Genomic DNA, 15,796 nt, shown 5'->3' on the forward strand with positions numbered 1-15,796 from the left:
AAACAGTATCTGTTGGAAAGCGGGCAGATATGACCAGTTCAACAGTTTTAATAAACTCTCTCCCCCTTACGCCAGAAGCTCTTTGTTTTCTCTCGGGTTCACAAGTGTTTCTTTGTTTTTGCGTGTATGTGTGTGCGCTCACGAGAGTGGGAACGCTGCGTGTGTGCGTATGTTTGTGCATTCAGCTATTTGTGAGCAATTCCTCATAGAGCTTTCTCAGCAGGTAAAGATGTGCTCGTGTGGGTGATGGGAGTAGGATTAGTATTATCTAAAACTGAGTATCATCCACCGTGCTTAAGTTAAGGTGCAAGACCGGGTGATTTGCATAAGTAATTAGCTAATGTGCTGTTCAATTTCACTCCCATCTGGCTGCCTGAGTAGGCCCTCATTTCTCAAATTGACAGGCTGGTCTCTATCACTACCCACACTGCAACAAGGCGCACACCAAATTAATTTGTCAACCTTCTCCAGTAATGGGATGTTCACCTTGAAAACTCAATTTTCCCGAGTCCGACTGAGAGAAAAAGGTAGGAATTTGCTCTAAAATATATCGCAAAAAATAACAAAAGCATGGCTGGATGGTTTCTGATAGCTTTTGGGAAAGTGACAGTAAAGCACATGAACAAGGCTTCGCACATCAAACACACGCACACGAGGCCACGGAAGTATCTATTGACGAAAATAACCTAATTGGCCATTTATTCAAAAAAGTAAATATTATACCTATTGATAAAAAAAAATAAAAAAATAGGGAGGCAGGGAGGGGGAGTGCAATAATAGAACATGAAGGAAAACAATAAAAATATTGTGAAACTCATTTAAAAAAATATCCTGTTGAGCAGCTAAAATGAAACAACAATATTATTAAAAAAAAAATTTAATAGAATTTTTTAAATCATTAAAAATAAATAAAAACAATTTAGTTTTTAATCGAATGCAGTTTAATACAAAAAATATTCAAAAATAAATGAAGTATCTTTATTGTGAAACTCATTTAAAAAATATCCTGTTGAGCAGCTAAAATGAAACAACAATATTGGAAAAAAAATCAAATAGAATTTTTTTAATCATTAAAAATAAATAAAAACAATTACGTTTTTAATCGAATGCAGTTTAATAAATATTCAAAAATAAATAAAGTATCTCATTGAGCAGTTAAAAAAATAAATAATAATAATTTTAAAATAAAATAAATAAATAAAGTATAAAAATCAATTAAAACAACAATTTAATGCAACTACACTTCATATAAAAATAAATAGTCCAAAATAGTTCACTCAAGTGTGCTGGAAAGTGATGTTGATCTTCGAATCAGCCAAAACATGGTGTGTGTATAGTATATAACACATACAACACAAAGGGTGATGTTAAATTAGAATCATTTACTTTAAAAGTTCAATTGAACATTTTCAGACTTGTGTATGTCTGGACATCTAAGCTCCAACTATTCCATCATGTCTTTTTTGTTGTTGTTGAGCGTTGGGGGCTGGGTTGGCACAGACGCCACTGATGCCAGGGTGTTCAGCTCAGGGACCACTCAGGGAAATGAGCCAAAAAAAGAATTTAATGAAACCCCATCCTCAGCCAAAATTAATTTTCAGTCTCATCTCTGGCCGACGGCAGTGTGAGTTCTGGGACCCCCGGCCCGTTTGTGGAGGTCTGGATGGAGGGTAAAGGGAAAGCGGGCTCATATAAATAAAAAACACTGTTTCCACCAATACCATTTCTTCTCTATATTTCATTTCTCTTTGATGGTGACTGCATACTTACTAAATTCCTTTGTGTGTTGCGCCCGTTCATGTCTCACTGCTCTTAAAATGTCTATTCATTTTGCCAGCTGCCACCCACTACAACATAAAGAGTCCCTAAGAACCGCACGGGTGACGTGGGATTTCTGGAGTGGGCCCAGAACCCACTCACACATGCCCAAATACCTAAATACACACTAACGCACACAGCCCATAATGTGTCCACACTTTAATGGCAAAATCTAAGCCAAACTAAGACACAGATACAATCTTTAAGATTTTCTGTGCCCTGAAACGTAGGTGCCAACAGCATTTAAACAACACTTCAATGCTTCATTTTTGTCTACTAAAGCAGCAGTGGCCCTGATGTTCATTTAGGTCTGGTTCTGCACACAGGGGCGTTGAGCTTCTGTGCTGATGGATGCTGGGAGATGCATTCTGGGCCCTCAGATGCCTCGCTGTCTGTCCAGTGCACCATCAAATGCTTTCCATGCCATTTAGCGCAGTGAATCCCACGCCACAGCGCGTGCCCGACCTTGGCGTTTTCTAGTGGCTCTGCCCGTGCCATCTGCAGCCGGCAGGCTTGGGTAGTAAAGCATCTCGACCCCGCGATTCGGGCACATTACGCCCCCACAAGGGGCTCGGCCAGATGGCACTACCCACTAAGAGGGTTTTACTGCCGCTAAAGACGCCTGGGCAGCAGCGGTGCCCACTCTCTCTCTCTCTTCCTCGTTTGCCACTGCCAAATGCTCCTTCAGCAGACACGCTGGTCATGATTAGCAGGCAACAAACAATCCTTTAGCATCCACCAGGGTCTGCTGAACAGCTCCATGCAACCAGAGCCTTTAGCGTAAAGACGAAAAAGAGAGAGACAAACGGCCTGCCTTTCATTACTCGGACTCGTCTACAGAGACTGATCTCTCTGCTCCCGTCATAAAGCTGCCGTTAACTGCCTACAGACTGCGGCTGATGAGAAGCAACCCCTGAATTTGCTTGATAAAGCGCTGGATTTGTTTTCCCACAATGCCTTATGGTCGGTCACAGTTGGCCCACATGGCAGAGCTAAAAAGTATTACTGGCCCTCCAACGCTAACTTATCAAAGTTATCACATTTAAATGATCAGGCGTAATTGGGTGAAGAATGAAAATAAGCAGAGACATCTGACAAAATCAAGCCACTCTATGAAACATGAACAATTTCCCACAATGCATTGGTACCTACTGCTAGCATGGATGGATTTTAGCTGCTCGTTTCATGGGTCAAGGTTTGGCTCATTAGCTTCAGCAATTACTGTAGACATTGTTGGGAGCAGGAAAAAAAAAGCATGTTTTCTCATTGTCCATTTAAAAAAAAAAAATATTAAAATTAGAAGATGGATGGATGGATGGATGGATGGATGGATGGATGGATGGATGGGTGGGTGGGTGTATGGATGGATGGGTGGGTGGGTGTATGGATGGATGGAATCGATGGATGGATGGATGGATGGATGGATGGGTGGGTGGGTGGGTGTATGGATGGATGGAATCGATGGATGGATGGATGGATGGATGGATGGATGGGTGGGTGGGTGTATGGATGGATGGATGGATGGATGGATGGGTGGGTGGGTGTATGGATGGATGGGTGTATGGATGGATGGATGGATAGATCGATCTAAAAAATCTGGAATTACGTTTCTGGAATTTCAGGAGTGACTATGCGCCAACCATTGGAATGAATGGGAATGCTAACGGATAGCTCTCTCCAAATATATTAGACCTCCTTGGCTCGTTTGGAAACCCAATCAAGCAGGCTGCAGCTACGGTGAGGCATCAACTGTAAGGCCTGCACCAGTGAACCTGTCTGGTGGTATTTTCAGAGCCAGTATGTATAGTCAGCCTGGCCATTACCCCACGTCAGGGGACATATAGATCACTCGGCTCAGGTAGGAAAATAGGAAAAATCATGCGTATGGTCAGAAAGAAATCAATAAATTCATTTTTTGTTGGGCGGTTTGCAAGAGTAGAGAAAGGATGTGTGCTGGAGACTCCATAGATTTGACCTGCTACAGCTCAAGCTGTGTTGTGAGAAAAACAGATGGTTTTACTTGGGCTTCTACATGTATCCGTTATCATTAAGGAACTTTGAGAAAACCTGCCCTTAAATGAGGGATACAAAACAGCAGGTACATTTACCAATCCTGGCTTAAATGTCTCTAAGGTCTAGCTTAACTCGTGTGGAGATCTCTTAGTAAGCTTGTTAGTATTGCAGCAATGTCTGAAAGTCCAGTCAATCACACAGACAGTAAAGCCCTGATCGAGAAACTCTTATTCTCAGCTGACTGTGTCTTACCGGTAGATTCTGCAGCACGGTTAAGATGCGTGAGGGGTGAGCGGTGGCCCTTATGTATGTGTTGACAGGATCAGAGGTGGAGGAAGGGATCTTTACTGGACTCTCGGCCCAATTAAGCGTCAGTCGCTGTGGTTGATTAAGGGATTAAAACGGGCTGGTTGATGAGCTCGGTATTGACTGCTGGAAGAGAACGAGCAAACCTAAATCCCCCCTCTCTCTGGAGCCACTAGCCCTGCAACCCGGCCTCTAGTCTAGTGTGAGAGTGTGAGAGTGTGTGTGTGTGTGTGTGTGTGTGTGTGTGTAAGCATCTGAATTCGTGCAAGCAAGAATATGTAAATATATAAGTTCTGTGTGGAAGTGAAAAAGCCTTAAGCAAATAGTCCACCCAAAAATGAAAATTCATGATTTACTCACACACACACACATATGTGCATGTGTGTGTGTGTGTGTGTGTGTGTGTGTGTGTGTGTGTGTGTGTGTGTGTTTTTTTTGTCTTTATAGAAGAAAGTCATGAGTTTGGAACATTATGGTGAGTAATAAAATATTTTTTTTTTTTGATCTATTCTTTTATTTTGGAATTACAATTCAACCCCATTTACATCTAAAAGCACATTCCCAGTCTTATTGTGAACAATTCATCTGTGCACGTTATTCATGAGAAAATAAAATACTTTGACTTTGTAATCACTAATCAAAATGTTAAAAGTTGCTTATCATCTAATGTCCACTTTTTACCATGCATCAATTTCCATTGATTTAAAAAAAAAATATATATATACATATTTTATTTACAGCTAAATGGGTGGCGAACATTAAGTCACACTAACTTAAATTGTTGTGTGCTTTATTTGTACAGTGTGTGCATGTGTGTGGTGTAGTACTGGGGTTTTATCAGTTAGATAAGTTTATAGCTGCTGGTGGTTTTACTTGCAGAGGTAAAAACAGGTTTTTCTTTTTTCTTTTCTTTTTTTTCTCCCCTGTTTTATGACATGATTGATTTTCTTTCATCGGCTGAGACTCCCCAGGAGATGCGTGGTGGGGGTGGGAGGAGGGGTAGGTCAGGGAAAACTGAACCTTGTGTGTGTGTGTGTGTGTGTGTGTGTGTGTGTGTGTGTGTGTGTGTGTGTGTGTGTGTGTGTGTGTGTGTTTGTGTGTGTGTGTGTGTGTGTGTGTGTGTGTGTGTGCGCGCGCGTGTGTGTGTGTGTGTGTGTGTGTGTGTGTGTGTGTGTGTGTGTGTGTGTGTGTGTGTGCGCACGTTTTCACCGGACTTTACCAACCAGTTCTTTCCGTGTATGTTGGACAAGTTGAGTGCTTCACACTGTGCCTGGATACAACATGCCAGGGAACGCAAACAGAAGAGGGTTAGAGACATCATCTTCCCCAAACACACTCACACACTTAGTTTATTCACCTCTACAGGCCTGACAGCTCTGAACCTCCCAACGGTTGAAAATAACTGCAGGAGACACTCTATTCTTGCAGGAAATTTCCCTTCAGTGTGTCCTTAATCATTATTATTATTTAAATTAGTAGTAGGCCTGCCTACAATTGTAAGAATTATAACAATTAATCAGTCAGATAAGTGTATATAACAAGCCTTTTTCGTGCCTAACAACAAATATACCATACAGTATATTTCATCTGGCAGACTATATACGAACAATTCACAATAAACAATTCTTCCACCAATATATCTCATTAGCATAACTGTAGGCCATAAATGGTGTTATATATACTATTTCACATCACCTTTGAACACGGCTCATCTAATAAGCTGGAATTTTACTGTAAAAATTATTTCATCATCATGATATAACTTGTCACAATAATTTCCACAATTTCTATACATTTCTAAAGGTTTCCAGGCGTCCCACTCAATTTTCTTCATCAATAATTACATTTAAAGTGGACGAAAAAGTTTGTGTAACTGATTTCATTTAAAATGTAAGGCAGTTTCAATTTTACCTTTTAAATGTAACAATTTTAATGGGTTGATTTTTTATTTATTTTTTTTTACAAATCAAAAATTACGGTTAACTGAAGTTATAAAAAACTCGTTCCGTTCTGGACTGCACCCCTGGCTCCGGTCCGAGCGATCAATGTATTACAAGACAATGTGTTTTTACTTAGGGCATAAATCCATGTGTGAAAGTGCACCCGGTTCTGGCAACCAGAGGGGCCGCGGCTCAGACAAATCGCCCCACTTATCCCGATCCCTGCACACGCTATACTACTCTCCACAGATTTGGGGGGGGGGTACTTCTGCCCACCATTAGCCACTTTATTTCATTCCTAGGATCAAATTTGTTGTCCAGTTAGGCCTCTCATCTCCAACTCAAAGGGAATAAATAAAAGCAAGCTTTATTGCTCGGCACCCTGAAACAAGAAAGGGGGCAAGGAGAGAGGGAGAGAGAAAGAAAAAAAAAAATCTCCAATTCATTCGGATCCAGTCAATAACACTGTAATATTTATGAAGGCTGGATGCTGGCCTGCCCTAAAACCCAAACTCCAGCAATCCTGAATTATAAATTGGTATTGATTTGTGTTGTGTTTTGTGTGAGTGTGTGCGTGCACTCTTGTGTTTGTTGGAGAGACCGAGAAATATAGAAACGTGTGTGTGTGTGTGTGTGTAAGAAAGACAGACAGAGAAAGTGTGTGTGTAATTGCATGTATTCGTTTGGAAAGGGAGAGAGGGTGTATTTTAATTTTTTTTACAGGGCCGATAAAATTCTAATAAGAGGTGTACGTAGCTTCAGGTGAGCAAACGAGTGTGTGCACAGTGTTGTGTGTGAGTATGAATGAGAATTGACATGCCTATGTGAGAATGTATGCATATGACACTATTAATGTAGGTGTATTTGTGACTATGTGCACATACTGTACATGTGTGCAGGGTTAAAATAACTAACAACAGCAAAGCATCAAATATACATGATCCTCTGCTCTAGACGAGAGATCTATGTCCATTGCACATAACACAACAAAGGCCAACCCAGACAAATACCAACACAATAAACTAACACCGCCACAACTCACACATGAGCCAGGTTTCATCACAAGCAATGTCTGATCTGGGGAAAGCTCTCTATATAGTGGTGAACACTAATTAGTGGTGTTTACTACAGCACTTAAGGCAAGCAGCACTATTGTAATTGCTCTTACTTAGAGTTAGTGATTTAAAACACTTCTAACCAATTATTAAAATACCTTTACACACTTCAAATCATGTATTGTTTTGTTTTTGTTTGTTTGGATTTGAGGTGTGTTCTAATCCAAGTAAACAACCATCCATAACCAAAACATTATTGTTTTAAGGCCATGAATCACTTACTAAATCACAAATATATATATATATATATATATACATACAAAGTATTGTCTATTAAATACACTAAACTTAAAAAGTATGGGGTCAGAAAGATCTTTCTTTTTAATAAATGAATACTTATAATCAGAAAGGATGCATTATATTTGATCAAAAGTGGCAGTAAAGACATTTTTATGTTACAAAAGATTTATGTTTCAAATAATTGCCACTCTTTTGAATTTTCAATTAATCAAAGAATCCAGATTTTATTTTATCATGGTTTCCACAAAAATATTAAGCAGCTCAATTTTCAACATTAAAAATAAGAAGAATATCAGCATGTGAGACTGAAGACTGGAGTAATGATGCTGAAAATTCAGCTTTGCATCAGAGGAATAAATTACATCTTAAAATATATTAAAACAGAAAACGGTCATATTAAATTGTGATACAATTTCACAATATACACCAATGAGCATAAGAGACTTCTTTCAAAAATATTAAAAAATCTCACTGACTCCAAACTTTTAAATGGTAGTGTAATTGTTATGTGTTTGTCGTAATTTCATTGTTGTTGGCTGATTTTAACTGATGTGATAAGATCACTGTTTTTGCATTTTAATGTAAGTGTAACTAGCAGTTCATTGAAACAATATAACATCTCAATGGAAGGATCTATGCGTGTTTGTCTGTACAGTGTGTTGGTGATTATGTAACGGTCAGTCCCTAAAGCAGTCTCCTGTGGCTGGCTACTACACTGCCACGGTCGCCCACATCAGATTTATGGATCTTTATATAGAAATCAATACCCTCTTAATCTGCTCCTCTTTCTCTCTCCAATCTCTCTGGCCTCCATCCCTCCCCCTCTTCCATTCTCACTCCGTTTCCATTTCTCCACCTGCCTCCATCCAGCCCCTGCCTTTCTCTCTCGTTTGCCCTCTACCCTCATCCACACCATCACTTCTGTCCTCCACACCCCTCTCCATTGGTCTCTGTTTCTTTCTGCGCTTATAGGCTGGCCTGGGCATGTCAAGGCCAGATTGCACCCTGAGACAGTGAGAGACCCAAAGGACACAGGAAGGAAAGGAAAAAGAAAGCATAGATGGAGTGGTAGAGGATAAATCGCACTCATTCAAAACCTCATCAAGGACATTCTATACCGCTGTGTTGTCCCGCTGTTCAGCTGTGTGGGATTTAGGTTGTGAGGTTGACTAGATTTGGACCTGTAGAGTTCAGCTCACAAATCTCCTCCTGATCCAGTTGGGAAATCTAAAAGTGAAATGACCTTTCTTCTGCTTTTTTTTTTTTTACCGTTTATCTACCGTAGGTTTATTGTGTTCAATGACATAACATTGAGTCCTAACCATGCACAACCCTGATAAAACAAAAAGCGATAAATTGTGTATCTCATCAAGTTTTTGTCCCAACAACAAGTGAGAATACGTTCTGTCGGTCCACTGGTTTTTATTTTTGTCACGTTGTGCTGGTTAGGTCACAGTATAATCTCAATGGTCCTACACATAGCATGAATCTATATTAGCATGAAACAGAGTTTGCAACCCATTTTATTTCCATAATGTGACATTTCAGAGTAAAACTGGATATTCACTGAAAATGAGGGAAATAATATTCTGATATATAATGAGGAAAGTGCAAAAAATTAAGTGAGAAAAAAAGTGTTCAGATATTCAATGAGGAAAAAAATGGAATGGAATGGAAATTCTATGAGAAGAAAAAGTGAAAATGCTAAATCAAATATTTTATGATGATAAAAAATACAAGAAATAAATGAGGAAATATATTCAAAGTGAAATTTGAAAACTTCGAAATGATAAAAAAAAATATGTTAGCTAACTTTACATGTTGTTACACTGTAAAAAATATATTGTTGGTTTAACCTAAAAAAATTTGGAGTTGGAATTTAAAAAAATTTGTTAATACAATGAGGGATATTGGTTTAATCAACAGAAATTCTAAATATCTAAACCACATACATTTTCTAAATTGATTTGACAAAAGAAAAAAATGTGAAAACAGTGTAGGCCAGGGTATACAACTAAATTGATTACTAAAAAAAAAATCCCGTATATGATAAGTCAGAACTACTTTTGATATGTTTAACCGTAGATGCATTCTGTATTCAAAACCACCCTTATGTGTGAGCACCTCTCGAGAACATCTGCAGTTTGACCAGACCATGACCTGCACGGAGCCCCATGCTGGTCAGGATCTCTATGGGGCGACAGAAACGCTCTACCCTTTCAGCAGCTTAAGGAGGAGAATGCGAACCCCCTTCACATCTGCTAGCCAGAATCAGCACCATGGAGAGAGCCACCTTAATGAACCATGGCACAGAACCCTCTGATGCAAAACAGCAGGGCCTCATTAGGGCTGTTTTTAATTGGGCAGACGTTCCGTTACTAAGGTGAGACGGGGTAAAGTTATCACAGAGTGGATGGAAGCACGCTGGATGTATTTGATATTGAAATGTACAAATTTGATCAATTATTTGTCGCTAGAGACTAGGGTTGCAAAATATTGTAAAACACGGTCATTGCGATATTTATTTTCTGTGATATATATTGAGATATTAAAAAAAAAACACAGGAATTTTCACCATATGAGTTGAATAGCTATATTTGGAAAAATTTAATAATTTGGGTAATTTTGTTGGGGAGCTCATCTGCATAGAAAAAAACAACAACTAAAAAATTACTTTTTAACCCGAAGACTTTTTAAATGGCAAAATAATTTTAATGTAAACGATTTAGGAAAAGCTTCACTGTTAATAAAAAAAATATTTGTTGTAGTTCAAAGATTATTGGAGTATGTTTTAAAAGAAAATACTATTTCAGTCTTTCTACTTAAAAAAAAAACATATTTATTTCAATGTGTTACTTTTCTTTGTAATTATTAATTAAATTTACTAGCAATTTCGGACTGAAAATAATTAACCAATTTTTTCTAGTGTTGAAATTTTTCCCCCCAAAAAATGCAATATTAATACGAGTAATTCATCAGCACAACTATAAAATAATATACTGTATTTATTATGATTTATTATTGTGATTATTATTGTGATTATTGACAATAAGAAATATTCTAATATTACTGTAAAATAAATATTCAAGTAATAAAAATAACTATTTTTACTGTAAAATTACAATACCAATATTTACACCTTAACTTCTTCAACAGTTACTATTGTTTCATGAACTACATGCGGCATGCGCATCACTCTGAAAACGGTAGTGCATATATTTATTTAATTTCGACATTTATATATATATATATATCGAAGCCCTCCTAGAGACAGGAGAGAGTGAATTACAGAGATTTCACCAGAGTTAATGGGCAGTTTTAGGCAAAATGCAAAGCATACGTTTATCAGATTTTAGTCTGAGATCATATACAGTAGCCCTCTGGCGTCAGAATGTGGGTCGGACTCTGGGTTCAGGTCCAGTTCAGTGGTATCCCAGACAAGTCAGCATGATCTTAGTCAATACTGGGGCGTGGCTAAGAGGGCCCCTGCCTGTGTTTACTTTCCCAGATTACACAGCACCCAGCGTTCCCTCTTTGAGACCCGCAGGAGGCAGCGATATGTCGACAGAGGGATGAGGAAGAAACGATCGATAGCTTTTCCCTCGCAGAGGGGTAGCGAGGGATAATGCTAGCATTAGTGACAGGCACTGGAGGGGTGGATTTAGCTGCAACACTTCCACATTTGCTGGAGGGGGGCGATCAGATTCCCATGACCCCAAACACACTCTGCCATTCACTGGAAGGAGGCGATGCTCACCTGGCTGTTTGGAGATTCTTGCTCGGAGCATCTAACAGCATCCCTAAAGGAGTTGAACTGTTAGGCATGAAAACCAGCATAATGGTGTAAGAACTGACAGATGCGTAGTTGTTGTTTTGTTTGGGTTTTCCCCCTCCATTTATTCATGCCTTTCTGCTTCTCTCTTTCTCCATCAGAGTGGGCCCTCAGGAGCACATCCATCTCTGCAGGCCCCGGGGCCGTTCTACAGGCTGTGACTGAGCCGGGGCCTACAGTTGTCGGCCCCACAGGCTCCCAGACACATCTCACCTCAGGCTCTGGATGCAAACACAACACTTCTCCATAGAGAGCTGTAAACAACAGGCACTACAGATGCCCTTCACTCTGCTATAACTCCTGCTAGCCTCAACGACCGCTTCATCTGTGTTTAAGTGAAGATATAGAAGTGCAGACAAAGCTCTTTACATGTATGAAAAAATGTCAGCAGTGAAGAGGAACAAATGTTTGCTCTTAACCTTACAATTACATTGTCTCAACCTTATTTACTGAATAGCTTAACTTCTGGTATGAATAATTTTTTTAGCTAGATGGATATAACAAAAAAATTAAAAAAAATTAAAAAATAAATAAATAAAAAAATTAAATTGTTTTAAATTAAATTTGAAAACATTTTTTAATTGTTAAAAAAAAAAAAAAAAAAAATGAGATTCCATGAGAAAATGAGAAAAGGGAAAAAAAATCCAGCTTTTCAACTGAGAAAAAAATCAATAAATAAATACAATTATAATAAAAATAAACAAATATTAATTAAAATAGTTAAATAAATAAAACAAATGAATGTAAAAAATAAATAATGCTACAAAATAAAAAATAAAGCTACAAATTAAAAGTGAAAAAATGCACAAAAAATACCTAAAAATGCTCAGATATTCAATTAGAACATGCGATATATAAATATATATATATATATATATATATATATATATATATATATATATACTGTATATAAAGTGAAATATTTTTCTAAAGTGAAAGTCTTCATATGTGGCACACAAGTCTTATTGGCACACATGGATGATACTGCAACAACAAGACAGTAAACATCCAGGTCCACGCGGAAGCTGGTGCTCCAGATAAGTTACAGTGAGTTAACCTTCTGTTGGATGCTTGTGTGTGGCAGAGGGTGAGCCTGTAACAACAGAACCGAGAGGGAAGGTGCTTGTGGTTGTGTGGCTTTCTATTTGCAGGCCTGGCTGTGTTGCTGGTGTAGCGAGAGTTGAAACAGATAGCCCGCGTGTAAGAGGAGAGGTCTACAGCACAAACAGCGACTGTCGTATTTCCCTTCAATCCTCTCAGTCGGCCACTCAAGGTCATCATCGTGTTACGGCTATGATAAAAACACACGTACACATTAGGTCGTGGTTGCAAAATCAGTGCTGACGTTGTAAGATATGATATGTATTGGAATCGTGGCCCAAGACACATTGAGCTGTGGTGTAAGGTTGGGGAAAAAAATGTAATTGCGATTGCAATGCAATTGTGATGGGTCTCAATTGACCCGCAAAATGTCATTATCCAATTCTTCCATCATTTCCTGTCATCTCTTGACATTTACTATACAGAAAAGGCACAAAAAACATAATAACTTTTAGAGTCCAGGCTAAAAGCACAGGAATGATTGTGTTCGCAATCGCTTCTACGGTTGATGGGGGTGCTTTGGGTAAAAACGGCTCAATAGACTCAGGGTTAATGAGAGATGACCATTCGAGAATGGCTATGGGAACTTTACGCTCCACATCGTCATGGCGACTGGCCTCATTTCACCTGCATCTGTCACTGTTTTTATCAGAGTGCCACCACCAGGGCTACAGCCGTGCTACTGCAGAATACTCGGAACTCACTCTCTCTTTCCCTTTTTCCTTCCATTCCCCTGTTTTTCCTTTTCTATTCCACAGAAGTGTGTATGAGAGCAGAATAGGGGGCAAGACGGGTCCCCCTGTGAGGGACAGGATATCCTGAATTATTGAACCAGCCAAACGGGCCACCTGCCCCTACACCATGATCATTCATATTTCACATTTAAAACACACACGCACACACCTCTATACCATACAGGCCTAGTGTGAATCCAACCTAAAACACTTGACCAATATTTTTTGGCAAATATTATTTCACCAATGTCAGACAGGAGGAGTGTTATTTTTGCAACTCCATTTTGTTAAAACTAGTTGTGCAGAAATTACACACTTCACCTTTAAGAAGTGTTTTTATATGATAATAAAATGCTGCTTTTGTGACAGCTAAGAGTGACTGCAAATTATTACTCTAAAAATGATTCATCAATAAAATAGCTGCATCACTCCTCTTAATATTCCACATTAAAGCACAATAAAACGAGCTAAGACTTCCTGGTCCTGAGTCTATAATGTCATACATGTACAGTGTCCGCCTGTAATGTGTCTCTAACACACACATACATAAAATCTGCCTCTTTAACACCCTTCTGTTCTGCCTCTGACTCATCTCCACTTCCAAGAGCTCATCATTTTTTTCAATTTTACCCAGGCTGCCCAGTAATGTCCTTCTTTTATTGCAAATCTATACTCTTAATCTGGCCGGCACCGATGGGCGCGCAGCTCGATCAATAGAACGCGATTGCTGGGAAGAGTCCAGAGAGGCTGATAACCAAAAACCAGCAGCCACCCCCCACAGGGTTAAGCTCTGACACAGACATGCACATATATGTACAAAGCACACACACACATATAAACATTCAAACTAAGGGTTAAGCTGAAGTTCAGACACACATGCACATTTGTATAGACACCATCCTACACAAACAGAACATCTTACACAAACAGACAAACACAGGGTTAAGTTCTGACACAAGCACACATATAAATAATAAAGCAGACGGATGACTCCTTAGAGAAGGACCAGTTGTGAAAATGCTTCTATTTTGTACTATTAATTTAAAAATATTTGTATATATGAATATAATGTGTATTACATAAAAAGGGTCAATATTAATAATATTAATAAATAAAATAATTGTATATGTATTTTTTATTTTTGTTTAAATGTATTAAACATTAAAACAAAATTCATTTCATTTATTTAATATCATTTTTATTATTTTTAATATTGTATTTAATATTATAAATATATTTATAAAATATTAAATATAAATCATATTTTTTCCCATTTTTCTAATGCTTTAAAAAATATATATATTATCAAAATAGTAAAAAAGTGAAAAGGTTGAATTTGAAAGAAATTGATCTTTCCTTTAAAAAAAAAAAAAAATTCTGCCAGATTTTCAATGTGGTCTCAGACTTTTGTGCTCCACTCCACACAAACACATCTTAAGAACTGGCTTTCCCTTCACTTTCACACATCTACTATTCAATGCTTTATAGGACCTTCATGAAAACATGCTTTCCTGATGAAGAGATAAGAGACAGACACTGGTGAACATAGACATGGAGCAAAGGTCAGGAAGGTCACATGGAAATGGATGTTAACCCTTTTCTATCATCTCATTTCTCTCTTCGTGCATGACTCAAAATGAAAAGCATAGAGGCGAATTATGATGATCATGTTTGAGGCTGGGTGGTTGAGAGGAAAAAGGAGGTAATTAGACCGAAACCCATCTAAGCACTGACAGCGCTGCACAATTTATTGTCCAACTAGAGAACTCTCTGGCCAATCTAATTGCAAAATTAGCTTGTACTAACACCTGTTTTAAAGCATACGGAGCAATATTTCATTCAGCCCATCACAAATTTACTCTTGCCTGAGCACTTCTTGATCTATAAATGGCATGTAATGCAAGTGCTTTCCGTTTTGTGTAAGTAAAGGGGTAGTGAGATACGACCCCTGACCTTTCTGACCCGTACTTAACCCTTAACAAGTGAATAGACTCGCACTTACGAAGCTGAGACAGGGCAGGAAGTGATTGTGTCGCCGTAATTGCCTTATTTCCTGCGACAGGCGATAATGGGCCGAAATCAAAAAGAATCAAGTGAAGCTCTTTTGTTTGTTGTTGTTTATCGTCTCCATTAGCAGTAAACATCACGATCAATGGGGCAAAATTGATGAGACCAAACTAACAGAGAGGCAGGGGTGAAAAATGATTCCTTTGAATGCCACCAGGCCTGGCTGTGCTAATGCAAGCGTGCGCGTGTGCGTCCGAGGGCTCTTATTTGTGATGCATGGGGCCGCACAGCCGTGCACAGCAGGTCTTGATTTACAGAGCAGATCTGTGCTTGAAACAAAGGTAGAGATTGTGGAGGGCAGAATGAATGGCCGTCATTAAGCCTTTTACAGTGACGGGCGCTACAGCTGATTTGCATGGTGGGCCGGCGGCCGCCCCTCGCGCCGAACTGATTTATCTGTTGGTTTAAGGAGCTCAGGGCGGCGCTCCTATAAATACTGCCCATCTTAATAGGGCGCTAAAATGCAGTCGTATGGACCGGTCCGCCTTAAATCACACGCATCCGCTGTCACCCGTAAACACTTTAGAATGGGTTTTGGTCAGCGTAATGAGGAGTTTGGATGTGGCTGGCACACACACACAAGCTAGACATCAGCGATTCAGCCCCCACGTAGCGCCATTCATTCAGACT

General features: G+C 38.9%; 1 protein-coding gene across 1 annotated transcript in view; it reads right to left on the minus strand.

Moving 5' to 3' along the window:
• Positions 1 to 15,796, minus strand: part of LOC130095638 (transcription factor COE1) — a 116,566-nt gene that overhangs the window by 69,038 nt on the left and 31,732 nt on the right. The gene's annotated exons all lie outside the window — the stretch shown is intronic.

This window comes from Rhinichthys klamathensis, unplaced genomic scaffold (assembly GCF_029890125.1).
Source record: "Rhinichthys klamathensis goyatoka isolate OS25496 unplaced genomic scaffold, OSU_Roscu_1.1 h1tg000192l_1, whole genome shotgun sequence".
Lineage (NCBI taxonomy): Eukaryota > Metazoa > Chordata > Actinopteri > Cypriniformes > Leuciscidae > Rhinichthys > Rhinichthys klamathensis.